The sequence below is a fragment of the Cetorhinus maximus genome, chromosome 18 (genome assembly GCF_964194155.1).
Source record: "Cetorhinus maximus chromosome 18, sCetMax3.hap1.1, whole genome shotgun sequence".
Lineage (NCBI taxonomy): Eukaryota > Metazoa > Chordata > Chondrichthyes > Lamniformes > Cetorhinidae > Cetorhinus > Cetorhinus maximus.
Window position 1 is genome coordinate 73722299 of NC_135896.1, and position 16279 is coordinate 73738577.

Genomic DNA, 16279 nt, shown 5'->3' on the forward strand with positions numbered 1-16279 from the left:
CTATTATCATTTTTGGTTTCATGGATGTGCTAGGTTGTGTATCTTATGAAGATGGGCTGAAGCCTGAGTCAGGCTTCAGCCCCCAAACTGGTTTATTTACACCATGTACAATATATACAAGATGGGTTATTGAGTAGGCACATCTTTCCTGAGTGCTGCCTGTCTGCTGCAGAGTCTCCAGCACATGACTGCCAATATCACTGATACATCATCATCTACATCACGTATTAGCATATCTATTCTATTAACCATTACACTACAATTTTGTTGTTTATTTCTCCAATAATTAGATTAACCAGGTAATGGTCAAACAAATGCCATTCACCCTTTTTATTGGATCCTGAAAGCACCCTTCACAACTTCAGGTCATCCCAAAACTCTTTTACAGCCATTTAAATGTTTTGATGGGTAGTCTCTGTTATAGGGAAAAGCAACCCCCATAAAGTGATGAAATAATGACCAGATAATCAGTTTTTAGTGTTGTTGGTTGAGGGTAAAACTCTACTTTTCTTCAAAATAGTGCCATGGGATTTTTTGCATCTACTCGAACAGGCAGATGGAGTTTCAGTTTAGCATCTTATCAAATGGCACCTCTGACAGGACAGCACTCCCTTAATATTGCACTGAAGTCTCTGCCAGGATTTTGTGTTCCAGATGGGGGACATGCAACAACATCCTTCTGACTCTGAAACAAGGGTGCTACTGGGTGCTGTGTACCTTGGCTGATACCCTTGAGTTCTATCTGAAGACTAGCTACAATCCCTTGGGAATCAAGTTGGTGCGATGTTAGTACAATTGAGTTTGATTATAATAGTGCTAACACGGGTTGGCCAATGACTTTTGACTATTTACAATTAGCAACATTTTGTCAATGTTTGATCCTTATATAAAAGTGCATATCTGCACAAACCAGGAAGGGAAGGGCTCATGTTTAACCTGTGGGACTGTACTTGACCTCAGCATTGCTGAGCAAAGAATGGTGAAAATGTTGAGCCACGTTCCTGCTTCTATTCATTCTCCCTGTGAAAGGTGGGGGAAAGTCTGGGCGTGTGATATCAGATGCTTGGCTGTGATGCTCTGGCCAGTAAATTAATAGCTTGTTAAGTATGTGCCACATGGGTGAGTTTTAAAAGACTATCTAGTGTCCATGAAACTGGAATCCCTTCTAGAGTCTGCAGGTTTTAATAACTTGCTTTAACCTCAGTTCAAAGGTGGCACCTCCAACAGTGCAGCACTCACTCAGTGTTGAGACAAAATGTCAGTGTGCATTATGTGCTCAAATCTCTGGAGTGGGACTTGAACCCATTGGCTTCTGTCTCAGGCAGGAGTGTTATCACTGAACCACAGCTTAACAGAGTGTGGGGCTGAGGGGAAATCAAACCTACAATCAATCCTTACAATTCACCCTGTTTGTCCAAAACATAGTCAGCATATGTGTCAGTGTGTGCAATATTCAAAACCAGATAAGAACATAAGAACTAGGAACAGGAGTAGACCATTCAGCCCCTCAAGCCTGCTCCGCCATTCAATAAGATCATGGCTGATTTTGTGTTTTGATTTCCACATTCCAATCTAACCCCGATAACCTTTGATTCCCTTGTCTAACAAGAATCTATCTACCTCTGCCTTAAAAATATTCAATGACCCCGCCTCCACCACCTTCTGAGGATGAGTATTCCAAAGTCGCACAACACTCTGAGAGAAAAAAATTCTCCTCATCTCTGTCCTAAAAGGGTGACCCCTAATTTTAAAACAGTGGCCCCCCCGCCGCCCCCAGTTCTGGACTCACCCCCAAGAGGAAACATCCTTTCGATGCCCACCTTGTCAAGGTTGTTCAGGATCTTGTCTACTTCAATCAAATCATCCCTTACTCTTCTAAACTCCAGTGGAAACAAGCCCAGTCTGTCCAACCTTTCCTCATATGACAACCCATTCATTCCAGGTATCAATCTAGTAAACCTCCTTTGAACCACCTCCAACACGTTTACATCCTTCCTTAAATAAGGAGACCAAAACTGCACACACTATTCGAGGTGCGGTCTCACCAATGCCCTGTATAACTGAAGCATAGCATCCTTACTTTTATAAAAACAAAAATACCTGGAAAAACTCAGCAGGTCTGGCAGCATCTGCGGAGAGGAACACAGTTAACGTTTCGAGTCCGAATGACGCTTCAACAGAACTAAGTAAAAATAGAAGTGAGGTGAAATATAAGCTGGTTTAAGGGGAGGGTGGGACAAGTAGAGCTGGATAGAGGGCCAGTGATAGGTGGAGATAACCAAAAGATGTCACAGACAAAAGGATAAAGAGGTGTTGAAGGTGGTGATATTATCTAAAGAATGTGCTAATTAAGGGTAGAAAGCAGGACAAGTAAGGTACAGATAGCCCTAGTGGGGGCGGGGTGGGGTGAAGGAATCAAAAAAGGCTAAAAGGTAGAGATAAAACAATGGATGGAAATACATTTAAAAATAATGGAAATAGGTGGGAAAAGAAAAATCTATATAAATTATTGGAAAAAAAGGCGGGGGGAGAATCTGAAAGAGGGTGGGGATGGAGGAGAGAGTTCGTGATCTAAAATTGTTGAACTCAATATTTAGTCCGGAAGGCTGTAAAATGCCTAGTCGGAAGATGAGGTGCTGTTCCTCCAGTTTGCGTTGGGCTTCACTGGAACAATGCAGCAAGCCAAGGACGGACATGTGGGCATGAGAGCAGGGTGGAGTGTTAAAATGGCAAGCGACAGGGAGGTCTGGGTAATGCTTGCAGACAGACCGAAGGTGTTCTGCAAAGCAGTCACCCAGTCTGCGTTTGGTCTCTCAAATGTAGAGGAAACCGCATTGGGAGTAATGAATGCAGTAGACTAAATTGAGGGAAGTGCAAGTGAAATGCTGCTTCACTTGAAAGGAGTGTTTGGGCCCTTGGACGGTGAGGAGAGGGGAAGTAAAAGGGCAGGTGTTGCACCTTCTGTGGTTGCATGGGAAGGTGCCATGGGAGGGGATTAAGGTGTAGGGGGTGATGGAGGAGTGGACCAGGATGTCCCTGAGGGAACGATCCCTGCGGAGTGCCGCCAGGGGGGGTGAAAGGAAGATGTGTTTGGTGGTGGCATCATGCTGGAGTTGGCGGAAATGGTGGAGGATGGTCCTTTGAATGCGGAGGCTGGTGGGGTGATAAGTGAGGACAAGGGGGACCCTATCATGTTTCTGGGAGGGAGAGGAAAGTGTGAGGGCGGATGCGCAGGAGATGGGCCGGACACAGTTGAGGGCTCTGTCAACCACCGTGGGTGGAAAACCTCGGTTAAGGAAGAAAGAAGACATGTCAGAGGTAAAAGCAAAAAACTGCAGATGCTGGAAATCCAAAACAAAAACAAAAATACCTGGAAAAACTCAGCAGGTCTGGCAGCATCTGCGGATAGGAGCACAGTTAACGTTTCAAGTCCGAATGACCCTTCAGAAGGGTCATTTGGACTCAAAATGTTGACATGTCAGAGGAACTGTTTTTGAAAGTGGCATCATCAGAACAGATGCGACGGAGGTGAAGGAACTGAGAGAATGGGATGGAGTCCTTACAGGAAGCGGGGTGTGAGGAGCTGTAGTCGAGGTAGCTGTGGGAGTCGGTAGGCTTCTAATGGATATTGTTGGACAGTCTATCATCAGAAATTGAGACAGAAAGGTCAAGGAAGGGAAGAGAAGTGTCAGAGATGGACCATGTGAAAATGATGGAGGGGTGGAAATTGGAAGCAAAATTAATAAATTTTTCCAGGTCCCGACGAGAGCATGAAGCAGCATCAAAGTAATCATTGATGTACCGGAGAAAGAGTTGTGGGAGGGGGCTGGAGTAGGACTGGAACAAGGAATGTTCCACATACCCCATAAAGAGACAGGCATAGCTGGAGCCCATGCGGGTACCCATAGCCACACCTTTTATTTGGAGGAAGTGAGATGAGTTTAAGGAGAAATTGTTCAGTGTGAGAACAAGTTCAGCCAGACGGAGGAGAGTAGTGGTGGATGGGGGTTGTTCGGGCCTCTGTTCGAGGAAGAAGCGGCGAGCCATCAGACCATCCCGGTGGGGGATGGAGGTGTCGAGGGGTTGGACGTCCATGGTGAAGAGGAGGCGGTTGGGGCCAGGGAACTGGAAATTGTTGATATAATGTAGGGTGTCAGAGGAATCACGCATGTAGGTGGGAAGGGACTGGACAAGGGGAGAGAGAATGGAGTCAATATAGCAAGAAATGAGTTCTGTGGGGCAGGAACAGGCTGACACGATCGGTCTGCTGGGACAGTCCTGTTTGTGGATTTTGGGTAGGAGGTAGAAGCGGGCCGTCCGAGGTTGGGAGATTATCAGGTTGGAAGCTGTGGAAGCAAGATCTCCAGAGGAGATGAGGTCAGTAACAGTCCTGGAAACAATGGCTTGATGTTCAGTGGTGGGGTCATGGTCCTGGGGGAGGTAGGAGAAAGTGTCTGTGAGTTGACGCTCAGCCTCTGCGAGGTAGAGGTCAGTGCGCCAGACAACAACAGCACCACCCTTGTCCGCAAGCATTACCCAGACCTCCCTGTCACTGGTCATTTCAACACTCCACCCTGCTCTCATGCCCACATGTCCGTCCTTGGTCTGCTGCATTGTTCCAGTGAAGCTCAACGCAAACTGGAGGAACAGCACCTCATCTTCCGACTAGGCACTTTACAGCCTTCCGGACTAAATATTGAGTTCAACAATTTTAGATCATGAACTCTCTCCTCCGTCCCCACCCCCTTTCCGACTCTCCCTCATCCATGGTGAAGAGGAGGCGGTTGGGGCCAGGGAACTGGAAATTGTTCACCATGAAAAGATTTTTCTTTTCCCACCTATTTCCATTATTTTTAAATATATTTCCATCCATTGTTTTATCTCTACCTTTTAGCCTTTTTCGATTCCTTCACCCCACCCCATCCCACCCCACCCCCACTAGAGCTATCTGTACCTTGCTTGTCCTGTTCTCTACCCTTAATTAGCACATTCTTTAGATAATATCACCACCTTCAACACCTCTTTATCCTTTTGTCTGTGACATCTTTTGGTTACCTCCACCTATCACTGGCCCTCTATCCAGCTCTACTTGTCCCACCCTCCCCTTAAACCAGCTTATATTTCACCTCTCTTCTATTTTTACTTAGTTCTGTTGAAGCGTCATTCGGACTCGAAACGTTAACTATGTCCCTCTCCGCAGATGCTGCCAGACCTGCTGAGTTTTTCCAGGTATTTTTGTTTTTGTTTTGGATTTCCAGCACCCGCAGTTTTTTGCTTTTATCCTTACTTTTATGTTCAATCCTTATTATAATAAAGGATAGCATTCCAATAGCCTTCTTAATTACTTGCTGTACCTGCATACTAACTTTTTGTGACTCATGTACTAGAACACCTAAACCCCTCTGCACCTCAGAATTATGCAGCTGTTCTCCATTTAATTAATACTTTGCTTTTTTGTTCTGCCTGCCAAAGTGAACAACTTCACACTTTCCCACATTAAACTCCATCTGCCAGATATTTGCCCACTCACTCAGCCTATCTATATCCATCTGCAACTTCATGTCCTCTTCACAACCTACTTTTCTACCTATCTTTGTGTCATGTGCAAAGTTAGCTACCATGTCTTTAGCCCCCCTCATCTAAGTCATTGATGTAAATCATAAAACATTGAGGCCCCAGCACAGACCCCTTTGGGACTCCACTCGTCACATCTTGTCAATCAGAAAAAGATCCCATTTATGCATACTCTCTGCTTTCTGCCAGCCAGCTAGCCAGCCAGCCAATCTTCTATCCATGCTAATATGTTACCCCCTACACCATGAGCTTTTATTTTCTGTAACAACCTTTGGCGTGGCACCTTATCAAATGCCTTCTGGAAATCCAAGTACAGGACGACTACAGGCTCCCCTTAATCCACTGCACATGTTACTCCTTCAAAACACTCCAATAAATTGGTTAAACATGATTTTCCTTTCACAAAACCATGCTGACTCTTCCCGATTGACTTGAGTTCTTCTAAGTGCTCGTCCTTAATGATCGATTCTAATAACTTCCCCATGACAGTTGTCAAGCTAACTGGCCTATTGTTTCCTGTTTTCTGCCTCCCTTCCTTCTTGAATAGAGGGGTTACATTTGCTACTTTCCAATCTGTTGGTACCTTTCCAGAATCTAGCGAATTTTGGAAAATTAACACCATCGTATCGACTACCTCATAAGCTACTCTTTTAAGACCCTAGGACAGAATCCATCGGGATCTGGAGACTTGTCAGCCCGTAGCTCTATCAATTTGCTCAGTACCATTGCCCTAGTGACTTCAATTTCACAAAGTTCCTTTCTCCCATTCACCTCCTGATTTGCAGCTATTACTGGAATGTTTTTTGTATCCTCTATCATGAACACAGAAGCAAAATATTTGTTTGTTTCTTCTGCCATTTCTTTATTATCTAATATTAACTCCCCACTGTCACTCTCTAGAGGACCACCACTCACTTTACTTACTCTTTTCTTTTTTAAGTACCTGTAGAAACTCTTGCCATCTGTTTTTACATTTCTAGCTAGCTTCCTCTCAGACTCTAATTTTCTTTTCCTGATTAACCTTTTAGCCATTCTCTGCCGTTCTTTATATTCTGTCCAATCGTCTATCCTGCTACACATCTTTGCAGAGTTGTATGTTTTTTCCTTAAGTTTGATGCTTTCCTTAACTTCTTTAGTTAACCACGATGGTGGGTTAGAATTTTTCTTTATAACAGGAATGTACTTATTTGGAATACTCTGAAGTATCCCCTTAAACGTCTGCCACTGCTTCTCTGTTGATCCATCCTCTAGCCTAGTTTCCTAGTTCGCTTCAGCTAGCTCATCCCCACATAGTTGCCCTTATTTAAGTTTAAGATAGTAGTCTTAGACCCACTCTTCTCCCTTTCAAACAGGATGTAAAGTTCAATCATTGTGGTCACTGCTACCTGCTGCCTTTACTGAGGTCATTAATTAATCCTGTCATGTTACACAATAACAAGTCTAATTTAACCTGCTCTGGTTGGTTCCAGAGCATGGTGCTCTATGACAACGCTGCTAAGGGGAAAAGTTTCTTCCTATCTACATCCCTCAATTTTGTATACCTCTATCAGGTCCCTCCTCAGCCTTCTCTGCTCCAAAGAAAACAACCCTAGCCTATCCAGTCTCTCTTCATAGCTGAAACGCTCCAGCCCAGGCTGGATTGGATTCACTGAAGGTGCTGATGGGCCCTGACATGCTTATCTCATGCAGCAAGTGGTCACCCCCCAGGGTAAACTTGATACATCTTGAAAGGCCAAGTGCTGGCTTGACTTTTATTTCTAAAATTAACAAGTGAATTGGGACATTTAAATTGGAAATGTCATGATGCAGTACACCCCTCAGTACTGCACTAGAATGTCACCCTGAATTTTGTGCAAGTCTCTGTCTTCTGTCTCAGAGACGAGAGTGGTACCAGAGTTGAAGCTGGCAACCTGCCTTGAGTCTGAGATGTTAAACTTGCTTATAAAGCTTACTGTTTTAAAATATATCCCATTCAATGTAGGCTTGCTGACAGTATCTGCCATGCCTCTTGAATCAGAAGTTTGGGGCTTCAAGCTCCACTCAGGAGTTGAGCTGAAATTCCAGTGCAGTAATGTGGGAATGCTGAAACGTCAGAGGTGCCATCTTTCAGGTGAGAAGTTAAACTGAGACCCTATTTGCCTTCTCAGGGGATGGAAAAGGTCCCATGATACTATCTAAAAAAGTTAACATTTTGGGTCAATGACCTGTCAGAATGTGAACTGATTCTCCACAGATCCTGCAATGACCTGTTGAGCATTTCCAGTATTTACTCATTTTATTTCAGATTTCCAACATCTGCAGTATTTTACTTTTGCCTCAATGAACATAAGTGCTTTAATAACTTTATTTTCTTCCACAGCACAACTTAATGACTGAGAACACAAACAAATAAACATGAATTCTTTATGAATTGACAATGGCAGGGTGATAAATACTGAATCTTTAGTATCAACAGCACTGACAGATTTAAATAGATTAACATACATAATGTTTAATTCATTTACATTTCATCAGATGTTTGAGCTGCACTAAACTGCTGCTTGAAATGGTGGCACTATTTGCAAAAGTCAAACTTCTAATTCACAAATGATTATGCTTCAGTATTAAGAAAACAATTGTCTCCACTCAGATATCACATGTAACTGCACTCGGTATATTTATACTGTTTAAGATAAATCTAAGCAGATTACTTAATTGGACCATCAAGTTCCAGCCATTAAGTAGATTGCATTTGAGCAGGATCTTGTCTGGCCACCAAGATTATCCTTTTGACCCATTCTCAATATCCAATCGTTATCAACTGAATTTCAGTTTTCTTTGCTTTGTGCTCCAATTTATTAGTTTGCAGGAAACTGAATCCAAAAAATGATTTTCATTTGTAGAACAATCCACTCATTGATAGAAATATCCTTTAGGATAAAAGGATAGATGCATCCTTTATGCCACAGAAAAATTTGCATTTATAAATCGTCTTTCACAAACTCAGGACATCCCAAACTGCTTTACAATGACCACACTTCAAAAGTACTTAGATGTCCTGATGTTGGAAATAAGCAGCAGGGTTGTGTATAGCAGGGTCCAACAGACCACAATGAAATAAATGACCAGGTAATCTATTTTTGTGATCTTAGCTGATCTTGACCAGAGCAATGGGGAGAACTTCTCCTGCTCTTTGAAATAGTGGGCATGGGATTTTTTTTTACTGAAATTGCAGATAGGGTCTTGATTTAAAGTCTCATCTGAATGACAGCAACTGCAGCAGTGCAGCACTTCTGGACTGCAGTGTCAGCCTAAATTTGTGTTCAGCTCTCTGGGGTGGAACTTCTGCTCATGACCATCTCGTAAGAGGCGAGAATGATGCTCACTGATGCTCTTCATGAACTTCTGTTGGAGTTGCTGAGAACATTCCTTTAAGCCTGGCATTTAATCAAATTTAAGCAAATGTAATGTCTAGGACTCAAGGCAGGCAGATACATAACCCTATGTGGTGTTCCTAAAATTGGTGGATCTCCCCTGCTTAGTGCTTAGCATTCCAAGTCTGAGGAATGTGCGCACTGGGAGAAGGGTTGGCTGGGGGGTGTTGGTGGTGGTGGATTGGTGGTGAGTGGGCAGTTGACAAAATCAAGGCGTTTAAGGCTTTTATTGGTAAAAGGTTAGCAGTGGTGGAGGGGTGGGAAGAGAGGTTTGGGAACTGGGTATAGGGATTGGAATATCAACAGGGAGGGCGGGAGTGGAATACAGTAAGCCTTTAAAAGTTGTAGTCACGTTCCCAAGAAAAGCAACTACAACTCCAAGTGAATCATAGGTTCCCACAGGAATCAATGTTAAAACCAGAGTGAGGTTCCCTTGATATTTCTTGCCCAGAAAACCAATGTACAGGTTGAAATACTGTACTGTACATGTGCAGCACTGTGCATTCCTAGCTGAAAGAACTTGCAAAATAAACCACTAAATATAAAAGAAACACTCCATAAATTCAAACTGGATATCACTCACCAGTCTCTCTTTTTAGGCAATCCCCCAGGTTCAGGGATAACTTGTTTCCACTCTGGCTCAATGGGTTCCAAGATGGCTGATAAGTCCAATGCACAATCTGCAGACTTTGCCACATGTGGGACAGGTGTTGCTTGGAGAGTCAGTTAGATAAGTTGTTTGGAGGTTGTATCACTCTCTCCGATGCCTTGACTTCACCTCTGCATGTTCCTGACAAAATGCCTCTGTGTTTGTTGCCTTCCCGAATGAACCTTCTCACCTTTTTGGTCAGTTACCATGAGTTGGAGGAGATGTTTGACTACTTCAGGGGTGCACTGAAGACATCGCTAAAATGTTTCAAGGGAGGTAACTGAGTGATTAGCATCTTGATGCTGCGTTCTCTCACTGCCTTTAAAATGACCTCTCTGCCTCACCTGCTGCAGAGTTGAACTTGGGGCTCCAAAATTAATCAGAAATTAGCAATCAGGCTCCCCTGTCTTTTTCACCCAACCAAGCCTCTGAGACAAGGAAAGCAATTTTACCTGTGTACTGTAAAGTAGCAAATGCTGTGCCCTCAGTGACTTTAAAATGGCTTCTCTGCCTCACCCAATGTATAGCAGACATATGTAAGGCTCCAAAATTAAAACCAGCTTGCAGTCAAGTAACAGGCCTTTTCTTCACAGAAATGTGCAGCCTAGGCTTCAGCTTTTTCCTTGCAAAAAAAAATCCTTGTTTGTTTGGATATTCTTCTTGGAAGTTTGTTTCAGGCTTTTTAAAAAAAAAGCAATGAATCCTTCGTGTGCAATTGAAAGTCGCTCATCACACTTGATTGGCGATCAAGTTATGGGACCTAATGTCAAACCAACCTGAAATGGCGACACAAAATGGCAGAGAGCAATAATGCACAATGACACGAAACAAGGTAAAACTGGAACTGAAGGTGTAAAACGGGATTTCTGGCCCTAAAAACTGTATGACTTTGAAAGAAAATGACTTAAAGTGGGGACTTTCTGCACAAGAAGTCAGAGCAAGGGGCTATAGTCTTGTTAGGGGAGTGGGATTTTTGAGAGAGGGTAAATGTGACTTAACTGTAATTTTCAATGGAGGTTGCCTTGAGCATTTATTTTACGTAATACTAGTTTCCCCAAGTAACTGCTGGAAAAGCTCCTATGGCACGGTTGGAAGAGGAGTGGGGAATTCTCCCTGATGTCCTGGTTGATGGCTATCCTTCAACTAATAATGCTAAAATCTGGTTATCACATTACTGTTCACAGGATATTGCTGTGTGTAAATTTACTGCCATGTTTCCTACATTACAGTGTGTACACTTTACTTCAGTGGCTGGAAAGCACTTTGGGACTTACTGGGGTCATGAAGGGCACTGTATAATTCCAAGTCTTTCTTAAAACGATTATCCCAAACAGTGCTGAGATACCATGCAACTACGTTGGAAGTACAAGCCCAGGGCAACAGGCAGGACTTAGGAGCACCAAGAAGGTGAACTGTACCACAATATTACCCCTCTTGGAAATGGAACTGAGAAGACTTAAACCAAAGCAAGCAATAGTGCTACTAACCTACAAGACTAAGCTTCAATTGAGTCCTCCAATCTATGTGAAATGAAATTAAGTTTAATCCTTACAGGAGGAAGTAATCATGACTTGGTAGGAAGTGTGAACTTCAGACTTAATTGTTTGGTCCAGCAAAATGTGATATTTGCATGTTTGACACCTGGAATGTACAGACATGGCAGAAACCAGATGATATGCTGTTAAAGGGAACCAACGTTGTGCAATTTAAAATATACACTCTTCTTCTGCTGCTAGTGTAAGTGTGTGTGACCATTTAAAATGTATTCAATAAAAGCAAAATACTGTAGATGTTGGAAACCTGAAATAAAAACAAAGTGCTGGAAAAACTCAGCAGGTACAGCAGCATCTGTGGAGAGAAGAGTCATATTTGACTCAAAACTTTAACTCTCTCCACAGATGCTGCCAGACCTGAGTTTTTCCAGCACTTTTTTTTCATCACTTTAAGATGTATTGTTCTGCATCTTTGAAACAAATGCTTTGCAATGGGATACTTAAAGAAACTACAAAGACTCTGCCTCAGTTAAGCATGATGCAGAGATTTTCAGATGACAGTTTGTGGCATTTGAAATGCAATGCTTAGAGTAATGAAATTGGTTTAAAAAAATAACCAGAAACAGTGCTACAGAATGTTAAGTCAAAGGATGTGCTTGTTATAAGGACAGGAGGATTACACTGAGATAGAATGCAAGTGTACATCCATTTGTTCTGTGGATTCACGCTGGGATTTAGGCACAGTTGGAGTTCAGTGGTTAAGTGGGAGAGAAACACAGTGAGGGGGGAGGGGTAGATGGACAATTACCCCTGACCCCCCACCAACTCACTGATATCCACCTTTTCTTTTGAGAAACATCAGAAAACATTAGGCTGAAAAGTTACACTTAAAAGTACAGGAGGGCTTCCACCCAGTACCTAAAATACAGGATTGGAAAATGCACAATTCTGCTTGGATACTTTTTCCAATTGTGTTTGGGGGAGAAAAAGACAAAAAGATCAACAATTTTGGGAGTTATGAAAAAAGCTTTAAGTTAGAGGGAAAACAGAGTGCCCCAATGAACTGTCATAAATCTAGGTCGTTTAAACGTCGAAAGGTGCCTGTTTATCAACACTATTTAGTTACCTCGCTGAAAACTTCTATGTTTTTAAACCTACTGCTTTAAGGCAGTTTTTGGTGTTGAGATGTCCTCCATCTAATTTTGCAATACGACACTTTTCCACTGCTCTTATTCATGTCACTGATGTCACAGGAGGTGGAATTCCACACAAAACTCAAACACTCAACATTGAATTCAAATTCTCAAAGTGTCACAGAACGCATCTATGAGGCATCTTTAAAATTCTGAAACAAAGGGTGGTGATAGAATGCTGAGCTGTGGCCCTACAACAGTTAGCATGCTGAGGTAACTCAATGGAATCAGCACCCACTTCAAACTTTGTGCACTTTACACTTGGTTGGGCTACAATAAAAGACGCAACGAGATTGTGCTAATTTGCATAATATGATTGTGTATTAGACCAACAGGCATGCCAAGGAGTTTAAGGGAACAGGTTAGACTCCTGCCTTAAGTGTTTCTGAGTTGAACTATACTACAGAAAAGCAAAAGCAACACCAGTGTGCATCCAAGAAACAATCCAACGGGGAACATGGTAATACAATGGTTATTTTACTAGGCTAGTAATGTAGAGAATGCAAGTTCAAATTTCACTGTGACACTTTGAGAATTTGAATTCAATGTTGAGTGTTTGGAAATGTAAGAAGCTGGCATTAATAAAAAGTGATCACCATTAAGTGCTAGATTGTCAGGAAAACCCAACCTTCACGAATGCCCTTTAGAGAAGGAAATGTGTCGTTCTTACCCAGCCTGGCCTACAAAGGACTCCTGTCCCACACCAACTACCCTCTGGTGTGGCCTAGCAAGACACTCAGATGCATCAATGCTGCAGTTCAAGAAGGCAGCTATGGCAACTAAGCACGGGCAGTAAACATTGGCTTTGTTAGTGGTTCCAACATTCCATGAATGAGCTTAAACAACAAAAGATGGTAGCTGTATAGACCAGAGGAGAATTTGTGGTAGGAGTACCATGGGAGAATGCACACCCTTCATTGGAACAGGAATTCCCTTCATGCCCACAGCTCCAACTGTATCAGACGAGAACAGAGTCGGCTGTTCAGCCCCTCAAGCCTGTTCAGTGAGGTCATGGCTAATCAGCATCTTAGCTGCATGGAATGATGGGTTCCATACCCATCATTATCCTTGCCTATCAAAAATGTACCCAAAGGGTACAAATATTTCATAGATGCAAATCATACTTTTCCTTGAGCAACTAGAAACACTTAACACCTTTATGTGAAGATCTGAAGACAAATAAGACGACAGGTAAACTCCATTTCTTTTAATCCACGTAACAGATATTGCTATTAATCTCACCAGCAGTGTTTAAATTATTGCCATAAATACATTCCCATTATCAACTAAAGTGGTACTGTATACATGAAGAAGTGACCAATAAGCGATTTAATGATATAAACCAGAGTGAACCAGGCCACAAAAATGCCATGCTGTTTGCATGTGACATCAGGGACAGAAGCCTTGTGCACATTCCCTCCTTTTCTGAAGGTACCTCCCTTAAATCATGAGTGAAAAGAAATTACATTGATCATAAATAGCCAGTTAATAGGATGCAAATAAATGATTTATTTTCCCTTCCATTTGTACCTATGTGAAGCCCTCCCATGAACACAACACAAACTTGTGGTCATAAAACAATACTGATTTCCTACTCTACCAGAGTTCTCTTGCTTTTCCTCAAAATAAAATAGCAGCAAAAGCAAACTGATTATCTTAAATTAGCATGAATAAACACAAACAAAATATTTACCTAAAATTCACATAATCCTGAGGATTACTCTTAATGGACAGAAAAAGTAACCAATGCTCTAAATTAACATGGCATATTAACAATCAGACAAATTTAAATCATGCCAGGATTTCAAAATGTATCATTCAAGTCTACACTTCCTGTATTCTGTATAGTATGGGAATTCACAGGATTCTCTTGAAAAGCTCTCAAATAATGTATTTTAAAATTTTACACATTGCTAGGATTAAACACCTGCAAGTACATATTAAACATTGTGGAGTTTTCTTTCACACAAAGCTATCAGGCTAAATTCATTAGCAACAGTATTGACAGATTTTTGAGGGGTGCTGCGAATAGGCGTTCATTTATATCATTTTTATGCAATTGGAATTCAATATACCTAGGAAATGAACGGTGATTGTGAATAAGATAAAGTTGCCGAATATTCTGAAATCTAAGGCACCTCAGGTGCAATTTTCTCCCCTCATTTTGAGAACATCAACTCTTCTCCTGGGATATGGCTCCATGGATGCCCTCTAACACCTCATTATTTCCATCCATGAGCCCAATTGATTGAATCCAGACTAAAGTTGTACAGGGCATCACAGCCAAGCCTGACACATACTTGCAGCATGGGTTGCTGGAACCAACAATCAGGGACGGGAACCTCAGTCCATCTTCCTCTCCCCAGCTCCAGCTGAGGTCTGCCAACACAACACAGACTTTCCTGGTTTTCAGGAAATACTCAACCTCTCTGCTGCTCAAAGGCAAAAATGGAAATCAGAATCTGAGGGCGCAAGAAGGAGATTCATTCCCATAATTCAAGTTAGACAACTTATTCCTTTGGTGTTGACAAGATAATTTTCAACATCACAATTAACTTAACATTTGAAGGATAAATAAGGCCAGTGGCTTAAGTATTTACTACAAAACACACACACACACACAAATGCGCACAAACACAGTATGGCTTTTGTCAAAAATTCTAAAATTAAAAAATGGGGAAAGACCTATTTGACATTGGACCAAAGGTTCTCTTCACAAATGATAAGCAGTGAAGTTGGAGTGGAATTCAAGTCCTAGCTTTTGTGAAGGTTCTTCCATTTTGAATAGTTCCTTACTGCAAACAAACCGTTTTATTTTCACCGTGGGGTAATAAATTACTTTATCAAGCACAGTATCAACATGATCCTAGTCTGAGCTGTTAAGAAGTGTAGTCTGAGTCAATATTTACTCTGCCCACTGGTCTCTGAATTTGTAGATTTAAAAAAACACTTCCTTAAACAGTGTTTCCAAGCCTCGTGAAATACCTGATTGAGAGAAGGATTTCAGATTACCACTACTGGGCAATGATCAGTGACTGAAAACCTCAACAGTTGTAAACTACAGCTTGCTATATTCTTACTACTGATATCACAATCCTCAGATATTTCCAAATTTTGGCCAGAGTCTCCGTGAACAGGCAGTAAGCAAGGAAAAAGGGGAGAGAAATATTTAACTCTTGGAGGATTTGATCCAGGTTGCTTCTGTGCAACTCCATACAACCGTTAGCAAATACATGCCTGGGAATAGACCCATCTGACTGACTTCCCTCACATTGCAGCATAGTGCTCAGGGTATCTGCAGGAGTACACCACTTGACCCCTTGAGCCTGCTTCGCTATTCAATATGAATGTGGCTTACATGATCTACCTCAACTCCACTTTCCTACCGTTCTACATATCCCTTGATTCCCTGAGAGACCAAGGCTATCTCAGCCTCAAATATATTCATTGATGGAGCAAACGCAACCCTCAAAGTTCTGAGTAAGGAAATTTGTCCTTATCTCAGTCCTAAATGATTGACCTCTTATCCCAAGGATGTGCCCCCATGTTCTAGGTTCCCCCTGCCAAGGGAAACAACCTCTGTGTCTACCTTGTCAAGCCCCTTCAGAATCTTGTATGTTTCAAATGAAATTGCCCTTCATTCTTCTAAACTCCAGACAGTATAGGCCTAATTTATTCAGCCTCTCATCGCAGAAATTAACCTCGTGAACCTTCACTGTACTGCTTCTCTAAGGCAAGTTTATCCTTCTTTAGATATGGAGACTAAAACTGCACCTACATCACCAGGTGTGGTCTCACCAAAGCCCTATACAATTGCATCAAGGCTTCCTTATTTGTGTACTCCAATCCCTTTGCAATAAAGGCCATTTTGCCATTTAAATGCCATTTGCCTTCCTAATTGCTTGCTGTACCTACATGCTAACTTTGTGCTCCTTGTACTACTGCATCCAGATCTCT